We start from the raw sequence: 16,915 nt of genomic DNA, 5'->3' as shown, positions 1-16,915 counted from the left end.
GTGTTCCAATAAAATTTTATTTACAGACACTGATAACTGAATTTCATTTATTTTCACATATCACAAAACATTATTCCTCGTTTGACTTAACTGTTTAAAAAAAAATGAAAAAACATCATTAGTTCATGTGTGTGTGGGTGTTAGTCTCTCAGTATGGTCCGACTCTTTGTGACCCCATGGACCATAGCCCACTGGGCTCCTTTGTCCATGGAGTTCTCCAGGCAAGAATACTGAAGTGGGTTGCCATTCCCTTCTCCAGTGGATCTTCCTCACCCAGGGATCAAACCTGGGTCTCCTGCTCTGCAGGGAGATTCTTTACCATCTGAGCCACCAGCTGTTCAAAAACAAGTTGCAGGCTAGATTTGGTCCCCAGATTGTAGTTTGCAAACTCCTGCTTTCAGCTTGTCTTAAGAATCTAGGAAAATAAAGGCACATTAAATCCAAAAGAAGTAGAAGGAAGAACATAACACAGTTGAAAGCAAAAATCAATAAAATAGAAACAAGAAAAAAATTTCAATGTAGTAAAAAGTTGGTTCTTTGAAGAGATCATTAAAAATGATTAAACCTCTAGTTATACTAATCAAGAAAAGGAGAGAGAAAACACAAATTACCAAAATCAGGAATGAAGGAGGGGCCATCACTACAAACTGTAAAGATAAAGTCACAACATACCAAAGCTATTTCTGAAGAAATAATTAATCTGAATAGTCCTGTGTCAATCAATGAAATTCAATTTGTAGTTTAAAATCTTCCCACCAAAGAAAAACAAAAAACAAAACCAACACCCCAAATCCAAAAGACTTGATGAGTGAATTCTTCCAAGTATTTAAGAAAAAAAAACAATTTCCAAACAAGCTCTCAGAAAAAGAAACAGGTGGAAAACTTCCAACTCATATTTTAAGACCAATGTTAGCCTGATACCAAACCAGACATTATAAGAAAAGAAACTTACCTACCAGTATCCCTCAGGAACATAGATACAAAAATATTTAAATTTTAGCTTATCAAATCCAGTATATAAAAAGGATAATGCATTATGACCAAGTGGAATTTATATAAAAAATTCAAAGTGGTATCTATTTAAAAAACTAATTTTAAGAGACTAGAAATAAAACATGATCATCTGAACAGATGCAGAAAAAGCAGTGGACAAAGCTCAATACCATTCATGATAAGAACGCTTAGCAAACTGAGAACAGAAATTCCTCAATCTAGCAAAGAGCAGCTATCATCAGATTAACTGTGAAAAAACTGAATGCTGCTGCTGCTAAATTGCTTCAGCCGTGTCCGACTCTGTATGACCCCATAGACAGCAGCCCACCAGGCTCCACCATCTCTGGGATTCTCCAGGCAAGAACACTGGAGTGCGTTGCCATTTCCTTCTCCTATGCATGAAAGTGAAAGTGAAGCTGCTCAGTCCGACTCTTAGCAACCCCATGGACTGCAGCCTACCAGGCTCCTCCCATGGGATTTTCCAGGCAAGAGTACTGGGGTGGGTTGCCAATGCCTTCTCCAGAAAAAACTGAATACTCTCTCCCAAAATCAAGAAAAAATAAGCAAGGCCAGTGAATCTCCTCTCAACCCTTCTATTCAACATGAGAACTATAGGTTCTAACCAGTGCAACTAGCCAAGAAAAAAATAAAAGGGATACATATTAGAAAAGCAGAAGGAAAATTGCTCTTATTCACATACGATGTTAATTGTTAATGGAGAAAATCCTAGGGAATCTACAATAATTACTAGAACTAGTAAGTGAGTTTTGTAAGGTTGCAGGATACAAGGTTAATATTAAAAAATCAATCGTATTTCTATTAACAATAAAAAAATTGAAAACTAAAGTCAAAACAGTAAAATCACTCAAAAATACTAAATACTCCAGGGATAAAAGCAACAAAATATATGTAAGATCTGGGCACTGAGAAATTAAAGATGACCGAAGTTAATAGATACACATACATGTGTGTATGTGCACATGCATTTATGAATTTAAACCCTCAAGGTCAATTCTCTTGAAAGTGATCCACAGACTCAACGAAATCCCAATCAAGATCCCAGCAGCCTTTCTGATAAAAACTGACAAGTTGATTCAACACTTAGATGGAAATACATAGGACACAGAACAGCCAAAACAGTTTCAAAAATTATAGTAAAGTAGGACAACTTATACTGATTCCAAGATTTATTGTAAAATTAACAGGAATCAAGACGGCATGGGATTGGCATAAAGCTAGACACAGACCAATGGAACAAATCAGAGTACAGAAAGATCGAAATGTATATGGCCAATTAATTTTTGACAAAGCTGTCACGGCAAATCAACAACAACAACAACAAAAAATATATATATATATATATTTTTTTTTTTCCCCAAAAAGGGTGTTGAAACAGCTGCTGCTGCTGCTAAGTCACTTCAGTCATGTCCGACTCTGTGCAACCCCATAGACAGCAGCCCCCCTGGCTCCCCCGTCCCTGGGATTCTCCAGGCAAGAACACTGGAATGGGTTGCCATTTCCTTCTCCAATGCATGAGTGAAGTCGCTCAGTTGTGTCCGACCCTTAGCGACCCCATGGACTGCAGCCTACCAGGCTCCTCTGTCCATGGGATTTTCCAGGCAAGAGTACCGGAGTGGGTTGCCATTGCCTTCTCCGTTGAAACAGCTAGATATCCATATTAGGGAAAAAAAAAAACTCTGAATCTCAAGTCTTACCTCACAACATATACAAAATTTAACTCAAATTGAATGACTCAAATATAAGAGTTCAAACTACAAAACTTGCAAATTAAGATTGTGGGGGTGTTTTGTACTGGTCCCCCAAACCCCAGTTTCTACAAAGCAACGTGTAATGGGCCATGTGGTAACAGCAAATGCAGCAGACTACATTACCCAAGAATCCTAAATTTAGGGAACCCAAATCTATCATACTGAATACCATGCATGCCTACCCTTTGTTCCAGATGAAGATACTTTCTTTCTTTCAAGGCTGTAAGCAAGCCTAACCTTTTCTCTGGACACTCTATCTACCTCCCAAGGCCGTTCAATTTGGTATTTCAATTATCTAGGGTAGTCTTTGTCTTTTCTATATTGAATGTTATTTTTTTTTTTTTTTTTGGTCTATCACATGTCTTTCTTCCTTTCTTGGTTTACCCTCTTGTTATTCAGTCATTAAGTCGTGTCTGACTCTTTGTGATCCCACACACTGCAGCAGGGCTTCCCTGGTGGCTCAGATGGTAAAGCGTCTGCCGGCAGTGCGGGAGACCCGGGTTCGATTTCTGGGTCCAGAAGTTCCCCTGGAGAAGGAAATGGCAACCCATTCCAGTACTCTTGCCTGGAAAATTCCATGGACTGAGGAGCCTGGTAGGCTACAGTCAATGGGGTCGCAAAGAGTCGGACACGACTGAGCAACTTCACTTTCAGACTGCAGCACGCCAGCCTCCCCTGTCCTTCACCATCTCGTAGAGTTTGCTCAAACTCATGTCCATTGAGTCAATGATGCTACCTAACCAACTCATCCTCTGCTCCCTCCTTCTTCCTTTGCCTTCAATCTTCCTCAGCATCACAGTCTTTTCCAATGAGTCAGCTCTTTGCATCAGATGGCCAAAGTACTGGAGCTTTAGCTTCAATTCTTCCGATGAATAATCAGGGTCAATTTCCTTGAGGATTGACTGGTTTTATCTCCTCACTGTCCAAAGGACTCTCAAGAGTCTTCTCCAGCACCACAATTCAAAACCATCAATTCTTCAGCACTCGGGCTTCTTTATGGCCCAATTCTCACATCTCTACATGTCTACTGGAAAAACCATAGCTTTGACTATATGAACCTTTGTCAGCAAAGTGATGTCTCTGCTTTTTCATAGGCTGTCTAGGTTTATCAGAGCTTTCCTTCCAAAGAGCAAGTGTCTCCTTTATAGAATACATTTTCCATAAATGGAGAGTAAAATAAAATTTTGAGACTATGCATGTCTTAAAACACCTTTATTAAACTGTCTTCATACTTCAGTGACAGTCTGGCTGATTACTGAATTTTCATTTGCAAATAATTTCCTTTAAAAATGTAAAAGCATTGCTCTATTACCTTCTAAGTTTCAAGATTAAGTTGAGGCAACTAAAGTCATTCAAATTTCTGATTGCTTATATATGTCTTTTTCCCTTTCTGCAAACTTATAGGATCTTCTCTTTGACACAAGTTTCCTAAAACTGTTGATGAAATGCTTTGACATGGGTCTATATGTGATTCTTTCAAACTAGAAACTAGTGTCTTTCAATTTTAGGAAAACTTCTGAATTAGTTCGTTGATTTCTTTTCATTTTTCTCTCTTCTGAACACCTTTTACTTAGCTATTGGACTTTATAGGTTAGCCCTCTAATTTACTTATCTTCTCTCTTTGCTCTTTTGCTCAACTTTGTTCTAGATTTTCTCAACTTTGTATTCTAGCTCCTCTCTATGAAGTATTTTTCTCCTTTTGCACTTTATTACTGAAGTATATCACACACAGAGTAAACATATCTTCAGTGAGTTTTAAAACGGATTACACCCAGGTAACACCCACATCAAGATATGGAACATTTTCTTACCTCACTGAAGCCATGACTCCTCACAGTTAGTACTTGCCCTCCAGGGCAGCCACTATTCTCACTTCCGTTGCCATAGAATGCTACGTGCTTTTTTTTTTTTAATCAGCTTTACTGAAGTATACTTTTTACACCATGAAATTCACACATTTTAAGAATACAATTTTATTTCTTTTGAAAAATGTGTACAATTGCATGCATTCTTCCATTCATTAATCACCACAGATTTGTCTTTTCTGGACTGTCACATAAATAGAATCATACAGCATATATTCTGGTGTTTGACTTCTTTCATTTAGAATAATGCTTCCGAGATTCAACCATATTGCTGTATGTATCGGTAATTTGATGCTTTTATTGCTGAGTAGCACCTCATTATGTGAATATACTAAAATGCATTTATTCATTCACCAGTTCTCCATAAGGCACTTCACAGAAACAACCAAAAGTACAGGATACATCCTTGACCAAGACTTCACAGTATTTGCACTGAGGTTATATCTAAAATTTCAAGGTACAAAAAATTACAATCCATTATAAGAGTGAGGCAAATGCTACAACATATAGCAGAATTATTGCTATTATCAAAAGCACTTGATAACCTAATAGTCACTACAAAATAAGTATACCTAAAAACATAGGCGCAAGCCATTTAAAAATGAATACACAGGTCTGAAAAAGAATCAACAACAACTTTTAGCATTAAAATGAAATGCTCACTGAAATGAAAAACTCAGTGCACTGAGGAAATAGCAGATCAGGCACAGATGAAAGGAGGATCAAGAAACCAGACTACAGGGCTATAGAACTTGCCCAGAATGCAGCATATAAACACCGAATAAGTAAACAAAGATAAGAAGTGCAGAGAGTACAAAGACATGGCCCAATATATGTCTATTACGAATTCTAGGAGAAAAAAAAGGAGAGAGCAATATTCAATACATAATGGCTAAAACTTTTCAAAATCTACACAAGACAGTAACTCTGTTTCAAAATAAATAAAAACAAGTCCACATCTAGGACAAGGTAGTATAACTACAAAACCTAAAACCAATAGAGAGAAATGATATATTATCAACAAAGGAAAAATAATATATTGACAGCTAACTTTCCAAAAGGAATACTGGAAACCTGGAGGCAGCAGAATAATGTCTCTCATGTGCTACTAGTTGGAGGCTGCCAATCTAGACTTGTATACCAAGCTAAACTATTCAAGTGTGAAGGCAATATTAAAATTTCAGGCAGAAAACCCTGGGTATGAATCCAGGCACCACAAATTTTCAGTTGTGACCTCAAGCAAATCATGTAACTTGTCTCAGCCTCTACATAGTTCTACATCTATAAAATAGGGAAAATAACATTTATCATCACAAGGTTATTGCAAAAATTAAATGTGAAATACATTAGCATCATTCCAAGCACATAACACTGAACCAATGTAAGCTATTATTTTCACTCCACACTCAATATTAATGCATAAGTTTGAAGCCGCTTTCAACTAACCCAGTTTTCATTGTAATTCCTAGAAGCTCTACCACAACTTTAATTACTTTTAACCATAACCTCTGTGAATAGAGGTTTTAAAAGGTTTAACCATTTAAACTCTTTGAAACGTAAGAGCATTTTTTAAAAAATCTCCTTGAATTTAAATTAGAAGAGTTTCTAGGACTTTTAAATGATCAGGTTACATCTGAGGGAGGCATAGATATTTTAACAATGCCACATACTTGACAATACTTATTTTGAGCATTATCATGTATTCAAAAATGAATCAGCATCTTCTTACAATATTTGCAATTGAACTGACCCAGTAGTGTTGCCCTATATACAACAGTCCAAGTAATATCTCCAAGGAGAGTTTTAGTCTCAGAACAAAAAGAAGAGCTCAGTTCAAGTTCATGCTCAGACTAAGAAGAAAAAATGCTGCCTCATTTGGTTCTACATAATTATGACTTGTCTCCTTCATGACTCAGATCTAAACCTAACAAATTCCTGGTTCCAACCTATCTCTTCAGCAGCATCTCCAACCACACCCTTCTCTTCTTTAAGTCTACCATCAACCCACAAAACAAATGCATGCACACAAAGCTTTTTCCCCAGCATAACTGGATTTCTCTCTTATACCACGACTAAGACACACATTTGGGAAGACTAAAATGTGAAGTCATGTGGGCCTTAGGAAGCATCACTACAAACAAAGCTAGTGGAGGTGATGGAATTCCAATTGAGCTATTTCAAATCATAAAAGATGATGCTGTGAAAGTGCTGCACTCAATATGCCAGCAAATTTGAAAAACTCAGAAATGGCCATGGGACTAGAAAAGGTCAGTTTTCATTCCAACCCCAAAGAACGGCAATGCCAAAGAATGCTCAAATTACCACACAATTGCACTCATCTCACACACTAGCAAGGAATGCTCAAAATTCTCCAAGCCAGGCTTCAGCAATACGTGAACCGTGAACTTCCAGATGTTCAAGCTGGATTTAGAAAAGGCAGAGGAACCAGAGATCAAATTGTCAACATCCGCTGGATCATCATAAAAGCAAGAGAGTTCCACAAAAACATCTATTTCTGCTTTATTGACTATGCCAAAGCCTTTGACTGTGTGGATCACAATAAACTGTGGAAAATTCTGAAAGAGATGGGAATACCAGACCACCTGACCTGCCTCTTGAGAAATCTGTGTGCGGGTCAGGAAGCAACAGTTAGAACTTGACATGGTACAACAGACTGGTCCCAAAAAGGAAAAGGAATACATCAAGGCTGTATATTGTCACCCTGCTTATTTAACTCATATGCAGAGTACATCATGAGAAATGCTGGGCTGGATGAAGCACAAGCTGGAATCAGGATTGCTGGGAGAAAATTCACTACCTCAGATATGCAGATGACACCACCCTTATGGCAGAAAGTGAAGAAGAACTAAAGAGCCTCTTGATGAAAGTGAAAGAGGAGAGTGAAAAAGTTGGCTTAAAGCTCAACATTCAGAAAACTAAGATCATGGCATCTGGTCCCATCACTTCATGGGAAATAGATGGGAAAACAGCGGCTGACTTTATTTTTTCAGGTTCCAAAATCATTGCAGATGGTGACTGTAGCCATGAAATTAAAAGACGCTTACTCCTTGGAAGAAAAGTTATGACCAACCTAGACAGCATATTAAAAAGCAGAGACATCACTTTGCCAACAAAGGTCCATCTGGTCAAGGCTATGGTTTTTCCAGTAGTCATGTATGGATGTGAGAGTTGGACTATAAAGAAAGCTGAGTGCCAAAGAATTGATGGTTTGAACTGTGGTGTTGGAGAAGACTCCTGAGAGTCCCTTGGACTGCAAGGAGCCCCAACCAGTCCATCCTAAAGGAGATCAGTCCTGGGTGTTCACTGGAAGGACTGATGTTGAAGCTGAAACTCCAATACTTTGGCCACCTGATGAAAAGAACTGACTCATTTGAAAAGACCCTGATGCTGGGAAAGATTGAAGGCAGGAGGAGAAGGGGACAACAGAGGATTAGATGGTTGGATGGCATCACTGACTCAATGGACATGAGCTTTGAGTAAACTCTGGGAGTTGGTGATGGACAGGGAGGCCTGGTGTGCTGCAGCCCATGGGGTCACAAAGAGTCAGACATGACTGAGTGACTGGACTGAACTGAAAAACCAGCTTGTTCTCAGAACCCAAAATTGCTTCAGATGTCACTATAATTTTTATATTAACTTTTAAGTTAATTCTTTTGTCTTCACAGTAATGGTTTTTAAGTAGGAAAGCAAATATTTTCAAACTAATTTTTAATGTGAATGAAAGTTGCTCAGTCATGTCCAACTCTTTGCAACCCCATGGACTATACAGTCCATAGAATTCTCCAGGCCAGAATACTGGACTGGGTAGCCATTCCCTTCCCCAGAGGATCTTCCAACCCCAGGTCTCCCGCACTGCAGGTGGATTCTTTACCAGCTGAGACACCAGGGAAGCCCAAGAACACTGGAGTGGGTAGCCTATCCCTTTTCCAGTGGATCTTCCCCACCCAGGAGTCAAACCAGGGTTTCCTGCATTGTGAGCAGATTCTTTACCAGCTGAGCTATCAGGAAATCTATATAGTTCAGTTATAATATTTACATGTGAGGTTTAAGAAAAAAGTTCTACTTTAAACTATGTTTATCTTTCTAAAATACAAACCTGTTAAGGCCACTGCATGTGTGCTCAGTAGCTAAGTTATGTTACACTCTATGCAACCCCATGGACTGTAGCCCTCCAGGCTCCTCTGTCCATGGGATTTCCCAGGCAAGAATACAGGAGTGGATTGCCATTTTCCTCCTTCAGGGCATCTTCCTGACCCAGGGATCGAACTTGAGTCTCCTGCATTGCAGGCGGGTTCTTAACCACTGAGCCACCTGCGAAGTCCAGTAAGGCCACTACTCCACTGGAAATTCTTCAATGGTGACCCCATGTTGAAGAAAAATTCTAAATTCTTTATCATGATACCAAGTACTCTGATATCTGGTCTCTCCATTACACTGCAAGTATTCTGGGTTTCAGTCATCAGAACAGTCAAGGATGCCCCAAACACAAAACACTCAAATCTCTCCTTTGCTTTTGTTATGCCATTTGCCTAGAACGGCTTTCCTCAGCCTCACTCCAATAAAAGCTTAATAAACTTTCCTAGCACAAGTCAAATGTCACATCATTCTGGAGATTTCTCTTAATCTCCTTAGACAGAGTCACAATCCTCCCCAAGGGTACAAAGGATGCCATCAATGCTTGAGATCATACTCAGCTATGACCTTATTCAGCTATGGGCAAGGTCTCTGAGGCTGTTTTCTCATCTCTAAATAACAGGAGCTACTTCATAGGATTGTTGTGAGGATAAAATAAGGGGCTGCATGCAAAATATGCCTCCCATAGAGTACGTATTCAATACATGTTATTGTGATACAATATCACTATAATATATTCCCACTCTGGGCTCACAGCAACTTGCACCCGTCTCTCCACACTATTATGATGACATGACTGTGTGCCCATGCAGGACACAGATTACCTTCTATCAGCTCTTCATTCCCACCACCTGGCATATTGCCTTGTGCAATATGATATGTGATAACAGATCCTTAACAAATCCTGAATGAATGAATGAAGGAATGTATGTATCCTAAATGAATAAATATTTCAAATTCCTTATGTATAAGGCCTCGATTTTATCCCCAGTGGTCTTATTAAAGTTACTTTTTATCTCCTCCTACAAAACTGCTTCTTTAAATCAAGTTTACAGTGACCAAAGAGAAAATGAATCTTACAGTGAGAAAAAATTAATTTCATAGTGACCTTAAGTTGTCTTCTTGTTTAGAAACACACACACACACACACAAAATAAGCCCATACTGCACCAATAATTTTCCAACACACCATTGTAAAATACCAGATTTCTAGGATAGTTATCTATCTATTGAAAAATTTTATAAGGGTGGACTAGGGAGGTTTTTCTAAATCTGTATCAGCTTCCTTACCTCCAGGGCCTGGGCAAACTTTAGGGACTAAAATGTATTTCAGAGCATTAAAAAAGAAAGAACAGGGGACTTTTCATTCTGAAAAATAGTCCTAAGAAATTTTGAAAAACATTGTAATAATAGAAGAAAATAATTATTACTACCCACTGCTAAAAATTTAGATTAAAAACACAATCCTGTACTTAAAAAAAAAAAATGTAGTAATTCAAAGTTGAAATAATCATAAAATGGCATAAAAATATGTGTAGGTAGTGTTCAGGCTAGTAGGCTGAGGTGAAGGAGTGCTCACTTTGTAATCTTGGCCCTCAATAAATAAAATGCAAAACGGAAAAAATATCAGATACTACTACACAACAGCATGGTACCTTTTATCTACTTCCACACTTAACCTTTAAACATTAATGCCCTTTGAATAATTATTAACCAATGGGTTTAATTAATGCAAACACCTCTGAACTACTTCAGAATAAATCTGATCAAGCACCTAGCAATAAAGGAGGAAACCAGGGAAAGGAGAAAAATCGGTTAAAATATAGTTTTTCGGTCGCCCATCAAAAGTGTGCCATACATACGGTTCTGCACCAAGAGGCAGCAACTAGGGAGGGTGAGAGGCGCCGAAGGCCCGAGGCCCCGCAGCCCCGGAGGCGACTCCTCCCCGACTCTACGCGGGGCGGTGGCCGGGCCGGGGTGGAGACAGCGCTGCAGCCGGGGCGGGACAAATGGCAGAGCGGAACGCCCGAGTCTCACCTCCACTTCCCCTTTAGCTCTCAGAACCCCATTCAGCGACCACCCCAGAATCCCCTCACCAGAAAGAGAGACTCTCCCTGTCTCCCCAGGCCGGCTCAAAGTTTATCAGTCTTTCCCAGCTGTCGGGGCCGCCGGGCTTTGTAGTTCGCCCGTTCGGGCCGAGCCACCAAGGCCGCAGGCCCGAGGAGCCGCTGAACTACAATCCCCATAACGCCCCGCGCGACCACCGCTCGCGGCCTCTCTCTCACCCCCTCGCGCAGCACGCAGTCTCCCCCGCCGCGCATGGCCCCAGCGTCTCCGGCAGCGGGAGCTGGGGTGTGGCTGTCCACCCAAGCACCCCACCACCGGCTCTCTCGCTGGCCCCCGCCCCACCTCGAATTCATTACCTAGGTGGCGCAGGTCGGCCGACAGTTTTTGCCGCGGTCCAGGTGGGGTTGGGGTGGGACACAGGCCGCCGCCGCCGCGGAGTCCGTTAGTTCCCTACGTGCGTGAAGAGGCGGCGGCGGCGGCGGCGGCGGCGGCGGCGGCCGCCGGTTGCCATGACAGCCGTGGGCCGCGCGGTGGGGCTGGGGGGTAGCGCGAGGGTTCGGAGTCGGCTCGGGGAGGAGCCTGGGCAGCTGCCGGGGCTGCGGGAACAGGGAGGCGCGAGGGTGCGCCGTAGAGCGGAGGGAGACCGCGACACTGAGGGGGACGGCTGACGAGCTGAGCTCCGGGGTCGCCGACGAGTCCTGCGCTGCAGCGTCCAACCCCCATGCCAGGACGCGAGTCCGCTCTCTCCTGAGAGAGATGCGAGTGGCGTCAGAGGAAGGAGCGGCGCCGGCTCTGGAAAGGTCGCGGGTGCAGCCCCTCCCTCGCCGCCCATCCTGGCAGCCTCCACTGGCCTGGCCGTCTGGCGTGTTTGGAACCTAAAAGCCACCTCATTGGGGCTTCACCAGTAAAAACCAAATCTGCAACCTTTCACACCTCCTTTCTGCCATTTTCTGAGTGGGATAAAACGAATCATTTACTAAAACGTAATGCACACGGCCTTTACAATTATTCAGAAGGCTTGAGAATTTCTTAGGTGGTGTTGATTTCAATTGACAGTTGGTCTCTAATAACCCTTGAATAATCGGTGTAGGGGAGAAGGAAATGACAACCCACTCCAGTGTTCTTGCCTGAAGATTCCCAGGGACAGAGGAGCCTGGTGGGCTGCCCACTATGGGGTCGCACAGAGTCGGACACTACTGAGCGACTTAGCAGCAGTAACAGCAATCGGTGTGGACTGCTCGTGACCCGCCTCAGAGATGCTGTGAGGTTAAGAGCAACAACTTCTAAAACACTGATAACCAGGGGCAGGTGAATCACACTGATGCTCAACGTTTTCGTATGCAAAATGGAGGTAATAGCTGCTTCACAGGACTTGTGAGAAATAAAAGCTTTGATACTAATGAAGCACCCTACAATGCTGGGATTTAAACATAATTTTTAAATATTAGTTCTTGATCCGTGGTGATCAGAGCCAGAAGGGTGGGAGCCTGGAGGAGAGGGTGTAGTTTGCCTGAAGAGAGAATTTTTCTGTGATGGAAAAATTCTGTATCTTGCTTAGGGTTTGGGTTAGGAGGCTTCTCTGGTAGCTCAGCTGGTAAAGAATCCACCTGCAATACAGGTGACCCTGGTTAGATTCCTGGGTCGGGAAGATACTCTGGAGAAAAGAAGGGTCACCCACTCCAGTATTCTGGCCTGGAGAATCCCCATGGACAGAGGCGCCTGGTGGGCTACAGTCCATGGGGTCCCTAAGAATCCCACAGGACTGAGCAACTTTCACTTTAGGAGGGTATATGCATTTGTCAAAACCCATGAAATGCTACCTGTAGATCTGTATGTTTCACTGTAAGTAAATTTACCTCAAAAAGGAACATTAAAAATGTTACGATTGTTATTAGAGCTGTTGTTGTTAAGTCTTTTTAAGTCGTATCTGACTCTTTATGACCCCATGGACTACAGCACCCCAGCCTCCTCTGTCCACCATCTCCCAGAGTTTCCTCGAATTTATGTCCTTCAAGTTGGTGATCCCATCCAACCATCTCATCCTCTGTCACCTTCTCCTCTTGCCCTCAATCCCAGCATCAGGATATTTTCCAGTGGGTCAGCTCTTCCTATCAGGTGGCCAAAGTATTGGAGCTTCAGCATCAGTCCTTCCAGTGAGCTGTAGATGCTAATAAAGACCATATACATATTCTAGCTCCAGTTTCCAGAAATGTAGATGAGGAAAATGAGGCCTACAGATTGAAGTAAATGGAGGAGGAAGTAGGTATTACTGGCCCTGTTGTTTTCTAGTAATATATGTCTCTCCAGAAATCATGATTAAAAATAGCAAGCTGCCATGTATGTCATCCAGTTTTCAGTTGGGGTCACCTTGTCCACAGGGGTTTTGTGGAAATTGACTCAAGTCCCTTTTCCAACTCCTGCAGAAGGCCAGGGTTCTCTCCAAGGTCACATGTTCCCTGGGGGTTTACAGTTTCAGGGTCAATTCTGGTTCCAAACTTTAGTTTTCTCTGAACAGTTAGACTCCCTCACATCCCACCTCCTGCAATGCCTTTCTCTCCTGCTGCCTCATGATGTGGAAAGCAGACTCTTTGGTTGTTTGTATAGCAGAGTCTTCTGAAGGTTTGGAGCAACTGAAGTGTTTTAAATGAAGGATATACTCTCCTTACTTAGTACTCTTACTTATCTTTGTCTCCAAGTCTATACTTAACGGCCACCTTCTATTCCTAAACTGTTTATCAAAGTATGTTCCTATATCAAGAAAGTACATTGCCAAGAGAAACTGTAGGGCCAGCTATTAAAATAATAGTTTTCACCCCAGAATATATCTGCATATTCTATTTGATTCAGCCCACAGTATAGTTACTCAGTAAGTATTAAGCAGCTTATGCACATGACGTGTTTAGGCTACCGACAGAGTGGTAGCCTGTAAAACTATTTAGTACAAAACTAGTTTTATGAAAACTATTTAGTATAAGTGAGAAAGGGGTTGCCAGTAGCTGAATCTGATGTCTAGGAGGGAAAAAAGAAACCAAAGTCTATAAGATCACAGCTTCTATTGTGCAGAAGAAATGACAGCATTCAAACGAGAAAATCCAGAACAAAACCTGATTGTGTAACGAGCACAGAAGCAACACCCAGACCTGTCACCTCTAGCAATTTGGTCACAACTGTGCATATACAATAAGGCTATAAATAGATTCTCCTTTTCTCCTGGGGAAGCTGATACTGCTCGGCTCCCAGCTGAACACATGTTTAGTTGGGGTGACAGGTTCACCTAATCCATCGATCCCTCATCTGGTTTCCCTCCTTCGCAGTTACTCGCAATTGCAAGGCAGCTGGCTGGGGTCTCAGTGCAGCCCACAACCATGAACAGGCCTCCAAACACAAGGTCCCATGTGTAACCCCTCCTTGTTTTCTTGAGTCAGGATCCCAGAGCCTCTGTTCAGAAGGACAGGCCCCTTGAGGAGAGTGGATGACAGCAGCAAAAGGGAACAGCTGCTTTGCAGGAAGCTGAAGGAGGGCAGTTACACACGAGAAGACCACGAGCCACTGAAGCACAGCCTCAAAAAAACCTAACTTGCTCTGGACAGCTGGGAAACCATGGGGACTGGGTGTTTTCACTCAGTACTTTCTACCAGTTCAAGTGATAGTTAAACACACCAAGCAAATTCAAATGATTGATCCACTGAGATAGACAATATGGTCAAGAGCCATTACCCTCATCAAAGAGACTTCATGAGAATTCCCTGGCGGTCCAGTGGTTAGGGCTTGGCGATTTCACTGTGGGGCCTGGGGTTCAGTCCATGGTCTGGGAACTAAGATCTCACAAGCTGTGCGGCAGCCCCGCCCCCCCCCCCCCAAAAAAAAGAGAGAAATGACATGCTTCTAACACGAACCAGAGTTTTCCCTCAGTCCTCAGTTCCTTGGGCTCAGCAGCCTTTGACTTTGCAGAACTCCCTCCTCCATGCTCCTTGACCTTGGTTCTCTGCAAAGCATTGTCACTGAGTTCCTAACTATGTCTTCTACCTCCTTCTTAAATGTGGGCACAGTTTCCAACGTTCAGTTCACAGACCCTCTCCACGTGCAAGGTTTCATCTTGGCCCTGGCCAGCACGCAGGTTTCCCTCGCTGGTTCTGACTCCCAGGTTTCAGCACCACACCAGACATGCAGGGACTCATCCTGTTGCTCCTGGTGTTCTCTTCACCTGGGATGCTCCCTTCCTTCCCTAAACTCTGCCTGTTCCATCAAAAATAACTCAGGCCTTGACAAGAAACCTTCCCAGATCATTCCCGCTCACAATCCTATACTACCCAGTATTACTCCCCTATGCCATCCACTTGACATCTAACCAGGCTGCCTAGTGGCTGATCAAGTATTGATTACTCATTGGCTTTTGTCTTTTCGCCTTATTAAATTTCAAGCTCCTCTGATGTGCATTTCTGGATATTCCCCAAAATACCTTTATAATATCTTTTGCGTTAAAAGGACAGAATGTTTTTGACTGCTGGGTCTTTAGCTTTTCTCCTTAGTGAAACCTCCTCTCTGATGGTCCAACTCCTCAGCACCTCTCCTTAAAGTTGCTGGCCCTTCACTGTTCTGATCTCCAGTCCCCAAGGCAATTATGATGTATGAGTTACTCCAGTGTTCCTTTTTAGTTTTTTAGGCCCTCCAACTTCTGTTCAACCAGTTCCCTATGTTAAATTCTCTCTGTTAAAATACTTAGTTTCTTTTTTTCCTGACTGGTGGACCCTGAACAACACAGATGGTAAAGTAACACGTATTTCCCACTGTGAATGTCAGTGAGAAAGGGTCAAGAACACTGCCTTAGAGGAGTAGCGTTCTTAAATAAACATGTAGCTGCCCTGTGTGCCAAGGGGCCACTCCTGACAGGTAGAGGCGCTCTGTGTTTCAGGTCTGTGAAGAGCAAGGACCCAGCTCCCCAACAGCAGTGGTCTCTGTGGGGCCCCTGGCCTCACCTGGCCCTGAGTCTCACTGCCCACGAGCCTGCAGTGTTCTCTCAGAGCTTGGTCCGAACCCCAAGCTTCATCTGGAGTGTCACCTCCCTTAGAATGTGGAAACTCAGCCTTTTCACTTACTAACCTTCCTATTTCTCATTGGCAAGTGGGAGGAGGCGAAAAGTTAATGATGAGAAAAGCCAGGAAGTGGTACCAGAGTCCTCTAAAGTGAACTGGAATTTGACTAAGTGGAGGGAAAGGATTAAAAAGATTTTCAGTGTGGTAATTTTGTCTCTCTGATGTTTCTTGAAGGTAATGGGAGGAGATAATAACCCAGAGAAGGAAGTGAGGCACCTTGTACCTCCTCAGTTTCTGCCTTATCCACGCACCATGAGGCTTTGCTCTGTTTTGTTCATACACTTCTGCGTCAGTGCTTTCATTAGAAGTGAGACTTTTTTGAAACCCCAGAACCATTTTAGGCCAGCCTCACTTATTCCTAATGAAAAGAACTGCTCCCCACTTCAGGGATTCAAAAAGATTTCTTCTGAATGCCAAAATAAACACAAAACCTCTTGGCAGCAGCCTATGGGAATTCTCCTTGCTTGTGAGTCTGTATTTCTTTATGTTAATTTACAAATATGAACAGAAAACCCAGAATTTGAGGTTGTTAAGTGGATTTGTAACACTCTGGAGGGTTGCCGGTAGGGAACTCAATGAATGAACACAGTCCCCTGTGACAACTGAGCCCTGGCATTTCATTGAGCTCCACAGGAAGTCGTCGTGAATACGCTGCAAGATGCTAATACGTTAGCAGCAGCGCTTCCTCCCCCCTCTCTGCTGGAGGACCTTATGTTTAGTAGAGGGATCCATAACCGAATAGGCTGTACTGGAAAATGCTGGCAAGAGTTACTTGGTTTGTGACAAGCAGGATATCTTCTAGCGAACTGAAAAGCACGTCAACTTCTGATTGAGTCACCGAAGCATGTTACAGTGTAGGTGGTGTATCACAGAGGAAAAGCAGCCTGTGATCAGGTTTTCTATTCTGAGCAGCCAGTGCTCTGCCAAGCAACCCCAAGCGGGAAACGGTTCAAGTCTGAATGAAAAACGGAGC

At 42.6% G+C, this 16,915-nt stretch overlaps 1 protein-coding gene across 5 annotated transcripts in view; it reads right to left on the bottom strand.

The window, feature by feature from the left end:
* KATNAL1 (katanin catalytic subunit A1 like 1) overlaps positions 1-11,526 on the bottom strand; it is a 55,487-nt gene extending 43,961 nt beyond the window's left edge. Inside the window, exon 1 of one of the 5 annotated variants that reach the window (XM_065901903.1) lies at positions 11,206-11,526. The gene's annotated coding sequence lies outside the window, so the exon portion shown is untranslated. Of the gene's footprint in view, positions 1-10,556; positions 10,763-10,819; positions 10,912-11,205 lie in introns of those variants that run through there. The other 4 variants (XM_065901907.1, XM_065901905.1, XM_065901906.1 and 1 more) reach the window with 4 other exon arrangements.
* Between the last annotated feature and the right edge of the window lie 5,389 nt (positions 11,527-16,915).

This window comes from Muntiacus reevesi, chromosome 11 (assembly GCF_963930625.1).
Source record: "Muntiacus reevesi chromosome 11, mMunRee1.1, whole genome shotgun sequence".
Classification (NCBI taxonomy): Eukaryota; Metazoa; Chordata; class Mammalia; order Artiodactyla; family Cervidae; genus Muntiacus; species Muntiacus reevesi.
The sequence above is the reverse complement of the archived record's forward strand: the minus strand, read 5'-3'. Positions and strand labels throughout refer to the sequence as shown.